At 36.1% G+C, this 17,490-nt stretch overlaps 2 protein-coding genes across 5 annotated transcripts in view; one reads left to right on the plus strand and one right to left on the minus strand.

The window, feature by feature from the left end:
• The window catches only part of Ecm2 (extracellular matrix protein 2), a 33,675-nt gene extending 25,947 nt beyond the window's left edge, over positions 1 to 7,728 (minus strand). For 2 of the 4 annotated variants that reach the window (XM_071602546.1, XM_071602545.1), the window contains exons 1-3: positions 7,597 to 7,728; positions 6,955 to 7,004; positions 751 to 822 (exon numbers count right to left, since the gene is read on the minus strand). The gene's annotated coding sequence lies outside the window, so the exon portion shown is untranslated. The remainder of the gene's footprint in view (positions 1 to 750; positions 823 to 6,954; positions 7,005 to 7,596) is intronic. The other 2 variants (XM_027950963.2, XM_027950962.2) reach the window with 1 other exon arrangement.
• The window catches only part of Cenpp (centromere protein P), a 240,887-nt gene that overhangs the window by 177,169 nt on the left and 46,228 nt on the right, over positions 1 to 17,490 (plus strand). The gene's annotated exons all lie outside the window — the stretch shown is intronic.

A 17,490-nucleotide genomic window follows, 5' to 3' on the forward strand; every position in this document is an offset into this window, starting at 1 on the left:
TGATCTACACTTTCATCAGGGAGGGGAAATCATGTCATGTAGGACCTTAGGAAGTAGGCCATGGAGCTGATAGTAGTTGCAGCTAGGGCTGATAAATTACAGCCCAGAAGACACATTGGGCCTGCTAACTTGTTTCTGTACAACCTTCAAGCTAAAATGTTTTTGTTGTTTTTAAATAGTTAAAAAAAATATATATAGCTGGGATGTTTCTCAGTGGTAGAATACTTATCAAACATATACAAGTCCTTGGATATGATTCCCTGCTCTGCTAAAAAAAACATTTTATGATAGATGAAATTAAAATTTCAGGGCTGGGGTTGTGGCTCAGAGGTAGACCGCTCGCCTAGCATGTCTAAGGCACTGGGTTCAATCCTCAGCACCACATAAAAATAAAATAAAGATATTGTGTGCCCCTATAACTAAAAAATAAAAATAAATTTCAGTGTACATAAAGTATATACACTGGAACACACCATGCTCATTTGTTTCTGTATTGTTTATGGTTAGGTGCTACAACAGCAGGGCTCAGTAGTTGCAATCAAGACTCATAATCTGGCCTAGATTTTTCTAAAGTCATTTACAGCGAATGGTTGCCAGCTCATAGTTTAGAGCAGTGCTTCTCAGTTGTGGAGGGATTTTGTCCTCTGGGGATATTTGGCAATTTCTGGAGACATTTTTAGTAGTCATAGTTGGGAAGGGCAATATAGGTGTCCAGTGGGAAGAGGCCAGGAATGCTGTTAAACATCTTACTGTGTGCAGGGCAGCCTGCTGCAACAGAGAATCAGCTAGCCCAAATATCAATTGTGCTGAGGTCCGTGAAACCTGATTTAGAGAAATAAAGAGTTATTCTAGGCTTTTAATCAAGACAGTCATATATTGCTATAGGCAAAACATAATGAATTATAATTGGATGGAGTCTTTCTTTGGTTAGTTATCAAAAGGAACAGTGGAAAATAATCATCATTTCCTATGGTAACCTCCTTCCCAAAGTTTTCTCCCAAGTCCAAGACTTTGTTTTCATTTGATCTATTTCCAAGTCTTGTACTGCATGTTACAGAGGAAAAATCCAGACTCATTATCCTCCATATTGAATCTTTAAATTCTTAATGGCAGATGGCACTACTGCTGGTGTCATTGTCCACATTATGCATGCAATTTCTGCAGTCAGAATTCTGATCCTTGATTTCTGAACCTCCCTGGAGTTTGTTGTGTTTCTCTTATGTCTAGGTGATTCTATTGGTTCCTAGCACACTGTATGGAACTTGCTTTGATTGAACTTCTGACATCATCTACTTTTCTGTAGTAGGGAACTCTAATTCCTTGGGCCTCACCTTGTATTCATACAGCATTGGCAGAAAGTTCCTCCTTAGCTTAAGATACAATTTGTTGTCCACATGATAGCCCATGTGAGATTTAAAAGCCGGATGCAATGGCACACTCCTCCCTGAATCCCAGTGGCTCGGGAGACTGAGGCAGAAGGATCATGAGCTCAAAGGCAGCCTCAGCAAAAGTGAGGCCCTAAGCAACTCAGTGAGACCCTGCCTATAAATAAAATACAAAATAGGGCTGGGATGTGGCTTAGTAGTTGAGTGTCCCTGAGTTCAATCCCCAGTACCCCCCCAAAAAGAGATTTAAAGATAAAACCATGTTCACAGTTTTTTCCTGAGTTTTTAATATTTTTCATCAGTGATTTTTAAAATGTGTTTAAATTTAGAAAAACAATACATATTTTTTAAAACCAAAATGATACAGAAGTCTATAAGGCAGAAAAGACAAGTTGCCTTAACCATAATTCATAGTTTAGTACAAGGGTAGTCAAATGTTTTCATTAAGGGCCAGAGAGTAAATATTTTGGGGTTTGCAGGCCAGTGTTCTCTGTCACAGCTACTCAGCTTTGTTGCTGTAGCCACAAAGTAACCCTTGAAAATAAGGAAATGGGTAGGCATAACTGTGTTCTGATGGCACTTTGTTTAAAAACAGGATTTGGTCTGTGGGCTACAGCTTTCCAACCCCAAGTTTAGTATGTCTTTCATGACCCCTTCTAATGAACATATACATTTGAGCATAAATGGCATTGTTGCATATATCATGTATCACCTGGAAGTATTCTTAATTTTATTTTTAAATTTTTAATTTACAAATAATAGTAGAGTTTCTCTTGTTTTTAAACTATATTATTTTGGGTTGACTTTTTGATGTAGTTTAGCATTTATGAATCACTTTGGTCAAGCTTATTAATAAATCTTGGAGCCCTGTTATAGGTAGCTACAAGTGCAGAATTGTTATCTTTCTGGTACTTTTATCATTACATCAATATTCTTCACATCTCTAGTATTGCTTTTTGCCAAAATAGCTACTTTGTCTAATGTTGGTATAGTTGCTTTCTTTTGGTTAATATCTGCCTTATATAAATGTGTACATACATAATGTGTGTATCTTTTTTTGTATCATTTTTCTTTCAGCCTTTCTATTTTTTTTTTTTTTCATTTTTATGTTGCTGGGCCAGGGCCTCCTGTGTGCTAGGTAAGTGTTCTAGCACTGAGCTACATCCCCAGCCCTATTATATTTTTTGTATGCTTTTTATTAGTAGCATTTTTAATGAAGTCTGGTAATCTTTGTATCTTGATTGGAACATATAACCTGTTTATATTTAATGTAATAGTTGATACGTTTGAGTTTAAACCTACTTTTTGATGATTCGCTTTCTATTTTTTTCCTGTTTATTCTATATTCCTTTTTCCATTTTATTGCTCTTTTTAACTGACTTCATTTTTTGTCATTCCATGATATACTTTCTACTATTCCGTTTTTTTTGTAGAAATCACCACATACATCCTTGACTTATCAATGTCTAATATAAATTAGTACCTTGTCCTTTTCCTGGACAATGCAAAAACTAGGACAAACTTGATTCCAGTTGGCCCATCCTGGCACATATGCCACTCTTAGTTTTTTAATTCTAGATAGATCTTAAACCCTCAAAAGATTATCATCATCGTTATGTACTCAAAGTTCATCTAGATCTTTTTCAACCTTGCCACTATTATTTGGAGCTAGTAACTCTTTTTTTTTTTTTTTTCCTGAGGAGCTGCTGCCTTTTGTTGTCACAGGCTATTTAACAGCATTGCTGGCCTCAACCCACTAGATGCCACTAGCACCTCCCCACCAGTTGAGACAACAAATCTGTTTCCAGACATTACCAAGTATGGCCTGCCCTGCAGTTGAGACCACTTATGCAGATTTACCTAACATATTTATCCTATTCAGTTCTTCTCACTCCTTCCTTATCTCCAATCTTTTTGAGGATTATTTTCCTTCTGGTTAAAGAATATCTTTTAGTATTTACTTCTGTGCAGATCTGTTGAGGATCAGTTCTCTTTTTGTTTTTCTGAAAATGTTTAGATATCACCTTCATTTTGAAAGTATATATTTTCTGGATATAGAATTTTAGGTTGAAAAGTGTTTCTAGAGCATATATACTCTAGATACTCTTCCTATATCTTTATTGTTTCTGTTGATTCTGTGGAGAAGACATATCTCAAACTAATTATTTCTTCTTTAAAAGAAACTTTCCCCCCCCCGCTGACTGCTAAGATATTCTCTTTGTCTTTGGTTTTCAGCTGTTTTGCTCCAATGTACATAGGTATGATTCTCATATCTGGGATTCATAGGACTTTCTGAATTTGTGTCCTAATGTTCATCAAATTTAGGACCATCTCAGCCCTTATCTCTTTGCACACAGGTCTATCATGCTTCTCTCATCTCCTTGTCATGACTGCACTTACTGGTGTGACAGCCTCCTCATTATGTCTTCAATGTCACTTTGCCTCCTAATACTTTTTGTTCTGATGCTTCACGATTTACTTCGATCATTCTCCTCACTCATCTTTTGGTTCATTAATACTCTCTTCAGCTGTAGTTTATATACTGTTAACTCCAGCTATTGACTTCTATTGTTTCTTTTTCTTGTTTCCAATTCTGTTGAAATTTTTACTCATCTTTTACTTTTTTAATATATTTATTGTGTTTGCTATAAAGTCTGTGTTTGAAGAATAGTTTTCTGGACTCTCTATTATCATCTATTATTTCTTTAGGCTTGTAGTCATGTTGTTCTTTTTCTTCATTTGCCTAAAGACCTTTGATTTGCTGCCAGACATAGTAGGAAAATTACTGAAAAATAGGATTTATGTATTTTCTATCCAAAGATTTACATTTTTGGTATGAGGTTGAGGGCACTACCAATCATACACTGAATTATTTGAAGCTGACCTTCTATTTAATAATTACACTTTGGTTCCCATTTGAAACTGCCAATTTCACCAGCAATACTGTTCTCACCACCCCCACTTTTTGGCCCTTTTCCTTGTTTTTATATCTCTCCTGCCTCATCAGACTGTTCTAAAGATCTGCTAACATTCTCAGCCACCTCTTCTAGAATCCACAGATTGTTCCAGAAGAAAAGCTGTTCCAAACCTCCCTGGATTTTAGGCCTAATCCAAACACTGGTCCTGTTGTTTTTCTCATCTTCCTACCTAGTTATTGTCAGCAGAACAATGAGTCTGACTTGCCTTGTCAGAGCAGCTCCTTAAGGTTCATTTTGCTTATTGCAGAAATATGTATCCTCTTAGAAAAAGTTACAGGTTGCAAAAGTTTGTGATTCTTATGTGTCTAAAAATACTTTCTATGTGATTGAAAATAGAATTATGGTTTCAAAATTATTTTAATCATTTTTCCATAGTACTTTGCAGATTATCAGCCCATTATTTTCTTATTTAGTGTTGATGAGACATTTGACTTGAAATCTGATTCACATCCCTTTGTAGAAATTTCTGTTCCTATGATTTTTTAAAAAAATTTTTCAATGCATCTTTGATATTCAGAAATTTTCCTATGATATGCCTAGAAATAGTTTATTGTTGTTGTTCGGTTTTTCCTTCTTGGGATTTTTTTTTTTTTTTTCTCCCTTCAAGCTCTCTTTACTATCTGCTCTGTCCTATGCCTTTTCAAGACTACATTTTCATTCCTTTTTTTGGGCGGGGTGGGGGGGGTTACTGGGGATTGACCTTAGGGGCACTTGACCACTGAGGGACATCCCAACCCTATTTTGTATTTTATTTAGAAACAGGGTATCGCTGAGTTGCTTAGCACCTCACCATTGCCAAGGCTGGCTTTGAACGCTCGATCCTCCTGCCTCAGCCTCCTAAGCTGATGGGATTAAAGGCGTGGGACAGCTACATTTTCCCTCTTTAAACTCAATTCTATCTTCCCTCTATGAAGGACTCCTTAGTTTCTGTCCCACCAGGAATCCACTTATTTCCCAGTATAGCTATTTATATTCATGCACTTACTTGTTTGTAACATATCTTCTGTTATTTCTATGGACTTGGTAAGAGAAAAAGGGGCACAGTGTCTTTTGGTTTGCCCTCTTGAATCTCAGTCATTCTAAAATTCTTCTGCCAAAGTCACCCTCTAAGTCAGGTTTCACCTGCGTGGACCTGCCACTCCATCATCTTGGCTCAGCAGCCAGCAGTCTCTGAGGCAGCCCCTGTCCACTTTAGCAGTAAGCTTCATACATCATGTATGTATGTTAATTACTGCAGTGGTGTCAAATCCATTGCTGTAGGTCATTAAAATGACATACTTGATTAGCTTTTTATGATCTACTTTAGTTTCAGAAAAATTAACATGGGCTATATAAAGAAGCCTATTGGTACCTGAAATTGTAAAAGTTAATTCGTAGAGCAAGGTAGCATGTTGAAAAGGAGTAGCATTAGCAGCAGGGGAAAGCAATATAAAAATTTGAGCTGTGGGGCAGAGTAGAGCTAGAATTTGCGGAGGCAAGCGAACTCTGATGGACACACAGCATTAATGCTCTGCACGGTATAAACTGTGCACACTGACATTTTCTTTGTTTGACAGTCACATGTGCAGACCCACTATCCTGTGAAAGGTGAGGGTCTTGAGAAGGCAGGCCCTGACCTCAGAGCTCGAGGACAAACTCCCAGGAAGGTCTCCGGCATCTGGTTGTCCCAGCCTCCTAGAAGCACCCACTTGCCAGGGCATGGCCTACGTGAGTGTGCAGAAGGGTGTGCCTGCTGTGACCCTAGTATTCACATCCCGGTAATTTCGCTCATTCTCTCTTTGTCCCTCAAGTCGACTCATTTTTTCTTATCCAGAAATGTACAGAAGTAAATTGACAGATATGTATCTTAATTTTGACAAAATTAGTGTCTCATTAAAATTTTAAATGAATTTTATGAAATGACCTCTTAAAAGTAATTTTATAATTGATGTTTAGGTCCTTGTTATTTTCAGTGTCCTATAGAATTTTGCTTTACATTTAATGTTTGCCTCAAAAAGCAACATTACAGTGGAGCTAAAATTTTATGACATTCTAATCACAATATCATTTTTATCAGTAAAGTTTTTTCTTTTTAGCACTTTTGTATTTATCCCAACATTAAATATCATCTGTAAACTTGATTAACTTATCATTTTTCTCCAAAGTTTTTCATTAATTCTTAAGTAAAATTCTAAAATATTTAGAATTTTTACCTTCTGTTTGAAGTCATCAGCTATTATTTCTCCTTCTCATTACCCAACAGTTTTAAAATGAAAAATATCTTTTATTAATTCTTTGTTTTTTAAGACTTAAAAGTCAAGAAAGAATGAACTCTTCAAATAAATTTATATTTCTAGTCACATAATTCTATCTGAATATATGAAAATAATTTAATTCTTATTCTATAAAGTTTGAAATACTTTGGAAGTAGTCATCCTGGGTGGGGGGGGGGAAGAAACAAGTAAACAGAATAATGCACACTTCGAACTTTTAAAATCTATTAGTAAAGAGCTAATTTTCTCAAGAATTAAACATATTTGCACATAAAATACCCAGCTATCAAAACCATGCCACATGCTTTAGCAGAAACTTAAAATTTAAAGCTTTTTTACCTGGAAATCTAAACTAAGTAGACTTTTCTTGGTGTCATTTAAGTCTCCAGCTGAAAATGAAACAAAATCAGAGCTTTCTTTAAAAACAAAGAAAGAAGGGAATGTTGAAAATGTTAGCTGACTTCTTAGTAAAATCTAAAATAACTCCTTCCCTTGGGAATAAATGCCTTTCAGTTCTTTGTGAAGAAAATCAGCCAAGAAAGTAACCAGGGAAATGGTTACCAAGGGAAATATTTTTTTTTTAAACTCAGGAAAAGTGGAAAACATCAGCGGGGTTTGGGGGGAGTGTTTCCTTTGCAGGCTGACAAGGCAGAGCTGAAAACACAAAAAGGAGCTTAAGAAATTTGTGGTTTCATAGGCTGTCTGCATAAAAAGTTTTGAAGTTCATGCCCACCAGCATATCACTTGAGCTTTATCAGTCTGTAGGGATGGTGCTCTTGTCTGACTAAAGGCTGCATGTGTCTGGGATCCCTTTTAAATTTAAATCTCTCATCCTCTCTCTGCCAGCCCACCCCAGTCTCACACAATGTTGTAAACAAAACAATAACTGGCTACATCTAAATGCCATTGGAAATTATGTAACTCCTAACCACTAAGTAATAAAAAGAAATAGTGGGAAGAAGCTGTAAAGCTCCTAATTACCTGTTATTCTGGCAAATTAGTTAGTTGTCTACTTTGGCCTCAGTTTCTTCGTCTGCACATGAGCAAGTTAGAGCAGGTCAGCACTCCACGCCCAGTACTGCTGCCTGCGGGGCTCGGAGGGAGTTACTTAATGCTTCTGACTAAAGGTTTTTGCTCTGTACAGCTGGGATGCGGATATCCTTTTAATTTTTTGTGTGAAAATGAAAGGAGTAACATAAGGAAAGTGACTAATTCAGGGCCTGTCATAAACTAGGTAATTACATAAGAACTATCAGGGATACAAATTATTTGACAGAGAAGGGCTGAATTTCTATTTTCACCAAATCTTAAAATGACCTGAACAGACTGAATTAAGATATGGACTAAATACATTGATTACCCAAATTCTTGTAAATAATGAAAACTCTTTCATTTTTAAAAATGTAAATCTTCACTGCAGAATAATAAGTAGTGTTCTTAGAAAAGACAAGTAATTTTAATAAACTCTTTAAAGACTGAAGGCAGCTAGATGTGGTGGTGCATACTTGTAATTACAGCAACTTGGGAAGCTGAGGCAGGAGGATTGAAGCCAGCCTCAGCAACTTAGCAAGACCCTGTCTCAAAATAAAAAGGACTGGTAGAGCACACCTCAGTTCAGTACCACAATTACCACCACAACAGAAATGACCAAAGGTAGGAAGGCTTCATCCGAACAAAGGTACCATAGCACAAAATATGTGAGAGAGGACAGCTCTGTAGGTCTTCCAGGTTTGGGAGGGTCCTGGGGGCAGTGACATTGACTGGGAAGGTATACACAAGAGGAACAGGGAAGAGGAACCGACTTTTCCCGATGTTTCAAGTATTCCACATTTGTCTGCACATGAGAACCATGTGCTGGTCCACTTGGCTGGAGTGGCTGGACAGTGAGGTGGGTGCTGAGAGGAACAGGGAGCCCCCATGTTCAGAGCCCAAACTAGCTATGAATACAACCCAGCTCCAAGCACAATCTTGACAAGCTTGGTCTACATGTTCAGAGATTTTGGTCAGTGTTTTATTAATCTTCAATTCTTATTCATAAGTAGATAGTCTGGGATTACCAAGCATTTGGAAAGAGTCTAACATTAGTGATGGGAACCCCTTCCCCTGAAATATACATTCACACATCTGATGATGACTTTGGAGATTAAAAATTTGATAACAGGGGCTGGGGTTGTAGCTCAGTGGTAGAGTGCTTGCCTTGCATGTGGAAGGCACTGGGTTTAATCCTCGGCACCACATAAAAATAAAATAAAGGTATTGTGTCCATCTATAACTAAAAAAAGTATATATTTAAACAAAACCTTGATAACACACAAGAAGCTCAATAGTCCATGTTAGGAGATAAAGGTAAGGAAGCCTCCTACAAAATAGGACCAAAGGCAGAAAGGTAGATGGGATATAAAAAAGATGCAATTAAAGGACAAGTCAAGGAAGTTCACCATCTAGTTAGGAATTCCAGGAAAGTAAAATGGAGGGAGTTGTGTGATCAATGGAAAAACATTTCAAGAACATGTTCCAGAACTGAAGGGAAGGGATATCTATTATGGAAGGACCTGGCAAGCATTCATCATAATAGATGAAGTTTGACCCTCATCAAGGCACATAATTTTCAAATTTAAGAGTGCTGGAGACCAAGAGAAAATCTTACATACTTGAAAGACAAAAAGTAAATCATAGGATACTGGATTACATTGACATCAGACTGCCGAGAACAACTCTAAAATTAGGCAGATAGTGGATAAATGCCTTTAAAATTCTGAAAGGAGTTTTTCTCAAAGAGTTGTTTCCAGACCAAAAGAAAAAGACATCTGAGCTCACAAATGGGCAAAAGCCATAAACCAGCAGTTCAGAGAAGAGGAAGTAGCAGTGATCGATAGAATTGCTTCTCAACCTCAGTAATACTCGAAAAATGTAAATTAAAACATTGTCATCAATGTTCCTCTTTGGTAGTAAAAAAACAAACTTTGGGGGTAGAGTTTGTGCATCTGTATTTTTTAAAAAATTTTTTAGTTATAGATGGCACAATATCTTTATTTTGTTTACTTATTCTTATGTGGTGCTGAGGATCGAACCCAGTGCCTCATATGTGCGAGGCAAATGCTCTGCCACTGAACCACAACCCCAGCCCCGTGCACCTGTATTTTTGAAAATTATCCAAATAATTTCAGTCTACAGTAGGGCTGAGGACCCCTGCAAATAAAAAATTATGGCCTGATTTTAAATACATATATTGGGTTTGTGTGGTTTTTTGTTGTTTGGGGTTTTTTTGGAGGGTGTGTGTGTGGATGACAATGACATGCATTATTGGCCAGTACGGGGGCAATAGGAAACTCTCCTACTTGAGAACAGCTTAACAATAGCTGTGCTATCTGTTCCCACATAGATACACAATTTCTATGCAAAAGAAACCTCCAGGGAAGTATTCTGAAGCACTATAGCCACAGATTTTTTTTTAAATAAAAGAATTAACCCTGTTATATATTGATAGCTTTATGGCAAACCAAGAGGAAAAAAGCAATTTTAAAAATTGTACATTCCTTATGTTTTTGCTTTCTTTTCTTTTCTTTCTTTCTTTCTTTTTTTTTTTTTTTTTTTTTTGGGTGGGGTGGGATACCCGGAGTTGAGCTCAGGGGCACTCGACCACTGAGCTACATCCCCAGTCCTATTTTTTTTTTTTTGTATTTATTTAGAGACAGGGTCTCACTGAGTTGTTTAGTGCCTCACTTTTTGCTAAAGCTGGCTTTGAACTCTGGATCATCCTGTCTCAGCCTCCTGAGTCTCTGGAATTGCAGACATGCATCACCACACCTGGCTCTTGCAGCCATCTTCTTTTTTTTTTTTTTTTTTAATCTTTATGTGGTGCTGAGGATTGAACCCAGGGTTTTGCATGTGCTAGGCAAGCGCTGTCCCGCTGAGCCACAGCCCCATCCCCTCTTGCCTTCTTTTAATATATGTAATTTATCATCTTACTAGAGAAGAGGTTGGAAGGATTAAATAAAACTCTTGATAGTAATTATTTTTGAGTGATGGAATTATGATGGGTATTTTACTATGTAATTTGGGGGGGCAGCAATGTTTCAGGCTTTTTATAACTAGATGAGAAAAGAAATATTTTAAAAGAATATAAACAATCAGCAAAGAAGTAGTTCTTAAAAGAGTGAGCATAGAGGAGTAATAGTAACTACCATGCTGAGATTGACATGGTTGCAGAAAAACAAATTTTACAATTTCTGAAGTCACTGCTCTAAAAGTTTGTGGTTTAATGGACTGTTATATGACTCCTTTTGCAGAAACTATTTTAACCACAGGAGTGCATGGAAACTGCTGGTATTACGTTTTCTCTGCCCCCTTTATTATTGCAGACATAATTATGTCCTGAAACTTGGCTCTGCAGGAACATGATGTTGATCACCAGAAGAATGTGAGCAAAGCCAGCAGCACCCACACCACAGGGTGGTCTGCCTGTGAGGATTCAGACTGGGGATATTTCCTTTAGGTGCCATTTTAAAAAGATGATCTTTTCAGTGTTTTCACCCTATGGTGTAGAATGCCAATGAGTTTGTTTTTATTTTAAGGGTGAAGTTGTTACAACATGACAACTTTATAGATATTAATCCCCCAGAAAAAGCTAAATTTTGGAGCTGTTAGATAGGACCACTAAGTCAGGAGTCTTATCTTGCCCCAGAGGTATTTTAGGACTATCCCGGCCTTTTTCGTGGCATAGTTCAAAGCCTTTTAAAGAATTCACAAGGAAATGTCACAGTTGTTTGTTTCCTTTTGTTAAACTTGCCCTCACAGTGGAATAGTTAAATGAGTGATAATGTAGAAATATGCCATGATTTATCTAACCATTCTCCTATTGATGGATATTTGATTTATTTCCCCTTTTCCCCTGAAATAGAATGTGCTTTTTGAGTTTTGGTACATGTTTCTAGTTGCTCTCCAAAACGATTTTGATATGCCCTCACCAGAAATATATCAAATGCCCATTTTCCTGCCCCTGTTTTTTTAAATGATTTCTACATTTTTAATGGTAATGCATATAAGCATCAATTTTTAAAGTGCATAGTTTTCTATATTCTGAACTAGTAAATTGGACGATTCTACCAGCCCCCTTGCATTGAAGAAACTAAAACTGCTAGATCACATACAAAAACATGTTAAAATCATCTGTGAGGTGAGAAGATGATGTAGAATCTCTGGTTCCAGATCTAGGAGATAACTGTGAGAAGACTTTGGCACTGGGAATGTTTACTAGAATATTAAAGAGCAAAAATATAATGGAATTTTATAAAACAAATATGCAGTACACAAGATCAGCAAAACCAAAAGTTTATTTTTAATATGTTTTTTTTAGTTGCAGATGCACACATTACCTTTATTTTATTTATTTATTTTTATGTGGTGCCAAGGATCAAACCCAGTGCCTCACACATGCCAGGCACACTGAGCCACAACCCCAGCCCCTAAAGTCCTTTTTTTTTTTTACGTCCATCACCTCAAATACTTAAATTTATTTCTCCTGTCCAACTGAAACATTATACCCTTTGACTAACATCTCCCTAGCCTCTGGTAACCACCATTCTGCTTGCTGTTTGAGTTCAGGGGTTCTAGAGTCTGCATATAAGTGAGATCATGCAGCAAGGGGAATCTAACCAAGTGCCTTGCACTTGCCCAGAAAGCACTCTACCATTTAGCTATATCCCCAGCCTTGTATTTATCTTTTCTGTGTCTGGCTTATTTGATTTAGCATAATGACTTCCAGTTCAATCCATGTTGTTGCAAAGGATAGGGTTTTGTCCTTTTTATGGCTATATTAATAGTATTACATTACTAATGTAATGTAATACTTTTTAGCCATAAATAGTACTTACCGTATTATCCATTCTTTAGTTAGTGGACACTTCAGTTATTTCCATTTCTTGGCTCTTGTGAATAGTGCAGCAATAAATGTGGAAGTGCATATATCTCTTTGACCTACTAATTTTTATTTCCTTTGGATATATATTCAGTAGTGGGTTTGCTGGATCATATGGTAGTAATGTTTTTAATCTGTGGGGGAATTTCCATATTGTTTTCCATAATGATTCTCTTAATTTACATTCCTATCAAAAGTATGCACGTGTTCTCCTTTCTTCATATCCTTGACAACTTCTGTTATCTTTTGACTCTTTGATAATAACCATTCTATTCTAAATTCTAAGTGAGGTGTATCTCAATGTGGTTTTAGTGTGCATTTTCCTAATGATTAGAGATGTTGAGCATTTTTTCATATACCTCTTAACTACTGTTACAGTTTGGATGTAAGATATCCCCCAAAAGCTTATGTGTAAGACAATGCAAGAAGGTTCAGAAGAGAAATGATTGGGTTGTAAGAGTCTTAACCCAATCAGTGAATTAATCCCCTGAGAAGGATTAATTGACTGGAACTGAAGTGGTAGGGTATGGCTGGAGGAACTGGGAATTGTGGCTTTGGGTAGATATTTGTATCTGGCAAGTGGAGACCTCTCTCTCTCTACTTTCTGATCATCATGGGAGCTTCTTTCCTCTGCCACATTTCTCCATCATTGTGTCCTGCTTCACCTTGAGCCCTGAGGAATGGAACCAGCCTCTTGTGGACTGAGACCTCTGAAACCATGAGCCCTCAAATAAACTTTTCCTCTCCTATAATTGTACTGGTCGAGTCTTCTAGTCACAGTAGTGAAATAGCTGACTATAACAACCATTGTATGTCTTCTTTGTGAAATATCTGTTCTGATTACTTCCCCATTTTTAAAAAATCAGGTTATTTGTTTTCTTGCTATTGAGTCCTTTGTGTTCCTTATATATCATGGATAGTAGTCTCTTATCAGATGTATAGTTTGCAAATATTTTCTCTTATTCTGTACATTGCCTCTTTACTCTTTTGATTGCTTCCTTTGCAGTGCAGAAACCTTTTAGTTTGTCTGTTTTGCCTTTGCTGCCTGGACCTTGGGAGTCATATCAAAAAAATAATTGCCTAGACCAATGTCATAGAGTTTTCCCCTGTTTTGTTTTAGTAGTTTCAGAGTTTAGGATCTTACATTGAAGTCTTCATTTCACTCTATTTTTTGTATATGGCATTAGATATGATCTAATTTCATTCTTCTGCATGTGGATATACGATTTTTCCAATTTAGGAGAGTATCCTTTCTCTGTGTTCTTGGTAACTTTGTAAAAAATCAACTGTAAACATAGATTTATTTCTAGGTTTTTCTATTCTGTTTCATTGGTCTCTATTTATAGGCCAGTAGTATTCTCTTTTTGTTCCTCTAGCTTTGTAGTGTAATTTCAGTCAGGTAATGTGATGCCTCCAACTTTGTTCTTTTTACTCAAAGACTGCTTTGGCTATTTGGAGTCCTTTGTGTTTTCATTTGTATTGGGGGGATTGAATTCTGTTTATTTGAAGAGTATCATTTGATTGCATCAAATCTGTATATTACTTTAGATAGTGTGGATCCTTTACCAATATTTTAATCCATGAACATGGTATGTCCTTCCACTAATTTGTGTTCAACAGTACTTTTTAAGTTTCAATGTATAGATCTTTTACCTCCTTGGTTAAATTTATTCTTTTGGTTTTGGGAGATATTTTTAGCTCTTGTAAATGAAAATATTTTCTTGTTTTTTTTTTTCAGATAGTTTGCTGTTAATATATAGACACTACTTAGTTTCCTGTATTGATTTTGTATCCTACAATTTCATTGAATTCATTTATTAGCTCTAAGAGGTTTGTTTTTGTTTTTTGTGTCTTTAGGATGTTCTGCATATAAGATTGGCTCATCTGCAAACAGGAACAATGTCACTTAATTTTCAATTTGAATGCCTTCTATTTTTTTCTCTTGCCTGGTTGCTTTGGCTAGGACTTCAAATGCTGTGTAGAATGGAAGTGGCATCCTTGTCTTGTTCCTGATCTTAATGAAAAAGTTTTCAGCTTTTCATTATTGAGTAGGATGTCAACTGTGGGACTTGTCACAAATGACCTATTCTGTGTTGAAATACATTCCTTCTATACCTAATTGGTTTAGAGTTTCTATCATGAAAGGATGTTGGATTTTTGTTAAATGCTTTTTCTGCGTCACAAAAGTTTATTTTTTAAAATAAAACTAATGTTTAGTATTACTGATACACAGAGGGAGAAAGCACATTGTTAATGTGAGAATTAGAAAAATTGCTATAGCTACAGATTCTGAAAACTTTTAGAAAAGAGGATATTATAAGCAACTTTATGCCAATAAATGGCATATTTAGATGATTTGAATAATCCCTAGAAAAATTAAACTTGACAAAATTATCCCAAGAAGGAACAAAATCTGAATCATCTATAGTTATTTAAGGAAAATGAATTATAAATTTAGTCATTCCCATAAAGAATACCACAGGCTATATTCTTCATGGTTAAATTCTTCCAGAATAACTATACTACAAATTATCAGGGACATTATCACAAAGGAAAATTATATAAGTCAATTTCACTAACAAACAGATTAAAAAAATAAAATATTGGGGCTGGGGTTGTAGCTCAGTAGTGGAGCATTTGTTTAGCATGTGTGGGGGACTGGGTTTAATCCTCAGCACCACATAAAAATAAATAAAGGTATTGTGTCCATCTACAAGTAAAAAATTTTAAAAAAAATATTAGCTCACCAAATCCCACAATATATAAATAGGTTAATATATCATAACTACACTGGGTTTATTCAGATAAAATTCTAAATACTACATGATCAAATAAAAGTACTTAATAAAATTTAACATCCATTAATGTTGAAAGAAGAAGGAAAAAAAGCATACATTTGCCATAGTAGGTATTAATAGAAGGAAACTTTAGTCTGACAAAGTATTCTTGAGTATCTTCAAAAGTCACAAGATATGTTCTAGCTCTATGTCCAAAAGGAGTAAAAACACACACACACACACACACACACACACATTAAAACTTATATATGAGTAGTCATAGCTGCAGTATTCATAGCAGCCAAAATGTGGACACAACATGAATGTTCATCAACTGATAGATAAATGTGGCATCTCCAAATAATAAAATAGTACTCAGCAGTTAAAAAAAAAAAGTCAATCGATGGGGGCAAGAATGATAGTAGAATGAACTGGACATTATTACCCTATGTGCATATATGATTACACAACCTGTGTAACTCTACATCATGTACAACCAGAAGAATGAGAAGTTATACTCCATTTATATGTGATATGTCAAATTGCATTCTACTGTCATATATAACTAATTAGAACAAAATTTTTTTAAATCATATGTGGTAGCACAGACCTGTAATCCCAGCAGCTTGGGAAGCTGAGGCAGGAGGATTGCAAGTTCAAGGCCAGCCTCAGCAACTTAGTGAGACCCTGTCTCAAAATAAAAAATAGGGCTGGGGATGTAGCCCAGTGGTTAACTGCTCCTGGGTTCAATCCCCGTACAAAAGAATCAGTGATACATGCTATAATAAAGATGAATTTTAAAAAAACATGTTACATGAGGGGCTGGGATTGTGGCTCAGAGGTAGAGCACTCACCTAGCATGTGCAGGGCCCTGGGTTCGATTCTCAACACCACATAAAACTAAATGAATGGAACAAAGGTATTGTGTCCAACTACAACTAAAAAAATAAATATTAAAAAAAAACATGCTACATGAGAGAAGCTAAACACAAAAGACCACCTATTGGATGATTCCAGGTATATGAAAAATCCAGAATAGACAAATACATATAGAGAGGCACATGAGTGGTCACCTGAAGTGAGGGGGTGATGGGATGAGAGGGTGGGGAGTGACTGTTAATGAGTACAGGATTTCTTTTGGGGGCAAGTAAAATGTTATAAAAATAGGTGGCAGAGGCTGAGGGTGTAACTCGGTGGTAGAGTTCTTGTGTAACAAGTATGAGATCCTGGTTTCAATTTCTAGCATTTAAAAATAAACAATTAAAGATGGTGCTGCTGGCTCCCAACCATGAATAATTACACTAAGACCCATTGAGTTGTATACCTTAAATAGTGTAGGATTTTTGGTACATAAATTGTATCTCAATACTTGGGTGAAATATTAAATTTTTTCCCTTTCCAGGTGTAAGTCCTGGCCACTACAGTAAAGCAAGAAAAACAAGAAGATGGAATAAAAGGAAATAAAGCAAAGAAAGTTATTATTATTTTGAGATTATGTGACTATGATGTACAAAATCCAAAAGAATTCAATTAAATTGTTTTTAAAATCTTTAGAATTTTTCAGATATATAATTAACATATAAAAGTAAATTGCAGCTGGGAAAGGTGCCACATGCCTATAATCCTAGCAGTTTGGAGGCTGAAGCAGGAGGATCCCGAGTTCAAAACCAGCCTCAGCAGCAGTGAGGCGCCAAGCAACTCAGGGAGACCCTATCTCTAAATAAAATACAAAATAGGGTTAGGGATGTGGCTCATTGGTCATGTGCCCATGAGTTCAATTCCTGATAACCACCCCAAAAAAGTAAATTACATTTTTATATAGTGAAAGAATGAAATCAATGAAAAGACATATTTTAAAATACCAAGTATTTTAAAAAAATATATGAAGTACTTAGGAATAAATATAACAAAATTGCGGAATAAATTTATAAAGTTTTGAGCGAAATCAAATCTTGAAGGTGGGGAAGAAGAGAAAGAGACTATAATCGGGATGAAAACTTCATTGTTGCTAAGTTATCATTCATCCTTAAACTGATCTTTTGAGTTGATATAATCTGAATCAAAAGTCTTAAGAGTTCGTTTTTTTTGTGTGTGTGTGTGTGTGTGAGTGTGTGTGTGTGTGTGTGTGTGTATTGTGGAACTTGACAAATTCTAAAATGTATCTGGAAACGTAAAGACCAA

The sequence above is a fragment of the Marmota flaviventris genome, chromosome 16, assembly GCF_047511675.1.
Source record: "Marmota flaviventris isolate mMarFla1 chromosome 16, mMarFla1.hap1, whole genome shotgun sequence".
NCBI lineage: Eukaryota > Metazoa > Chordata > Mammalia > Rodentia > Sciuridae > Marmota > Marmota flaviventris.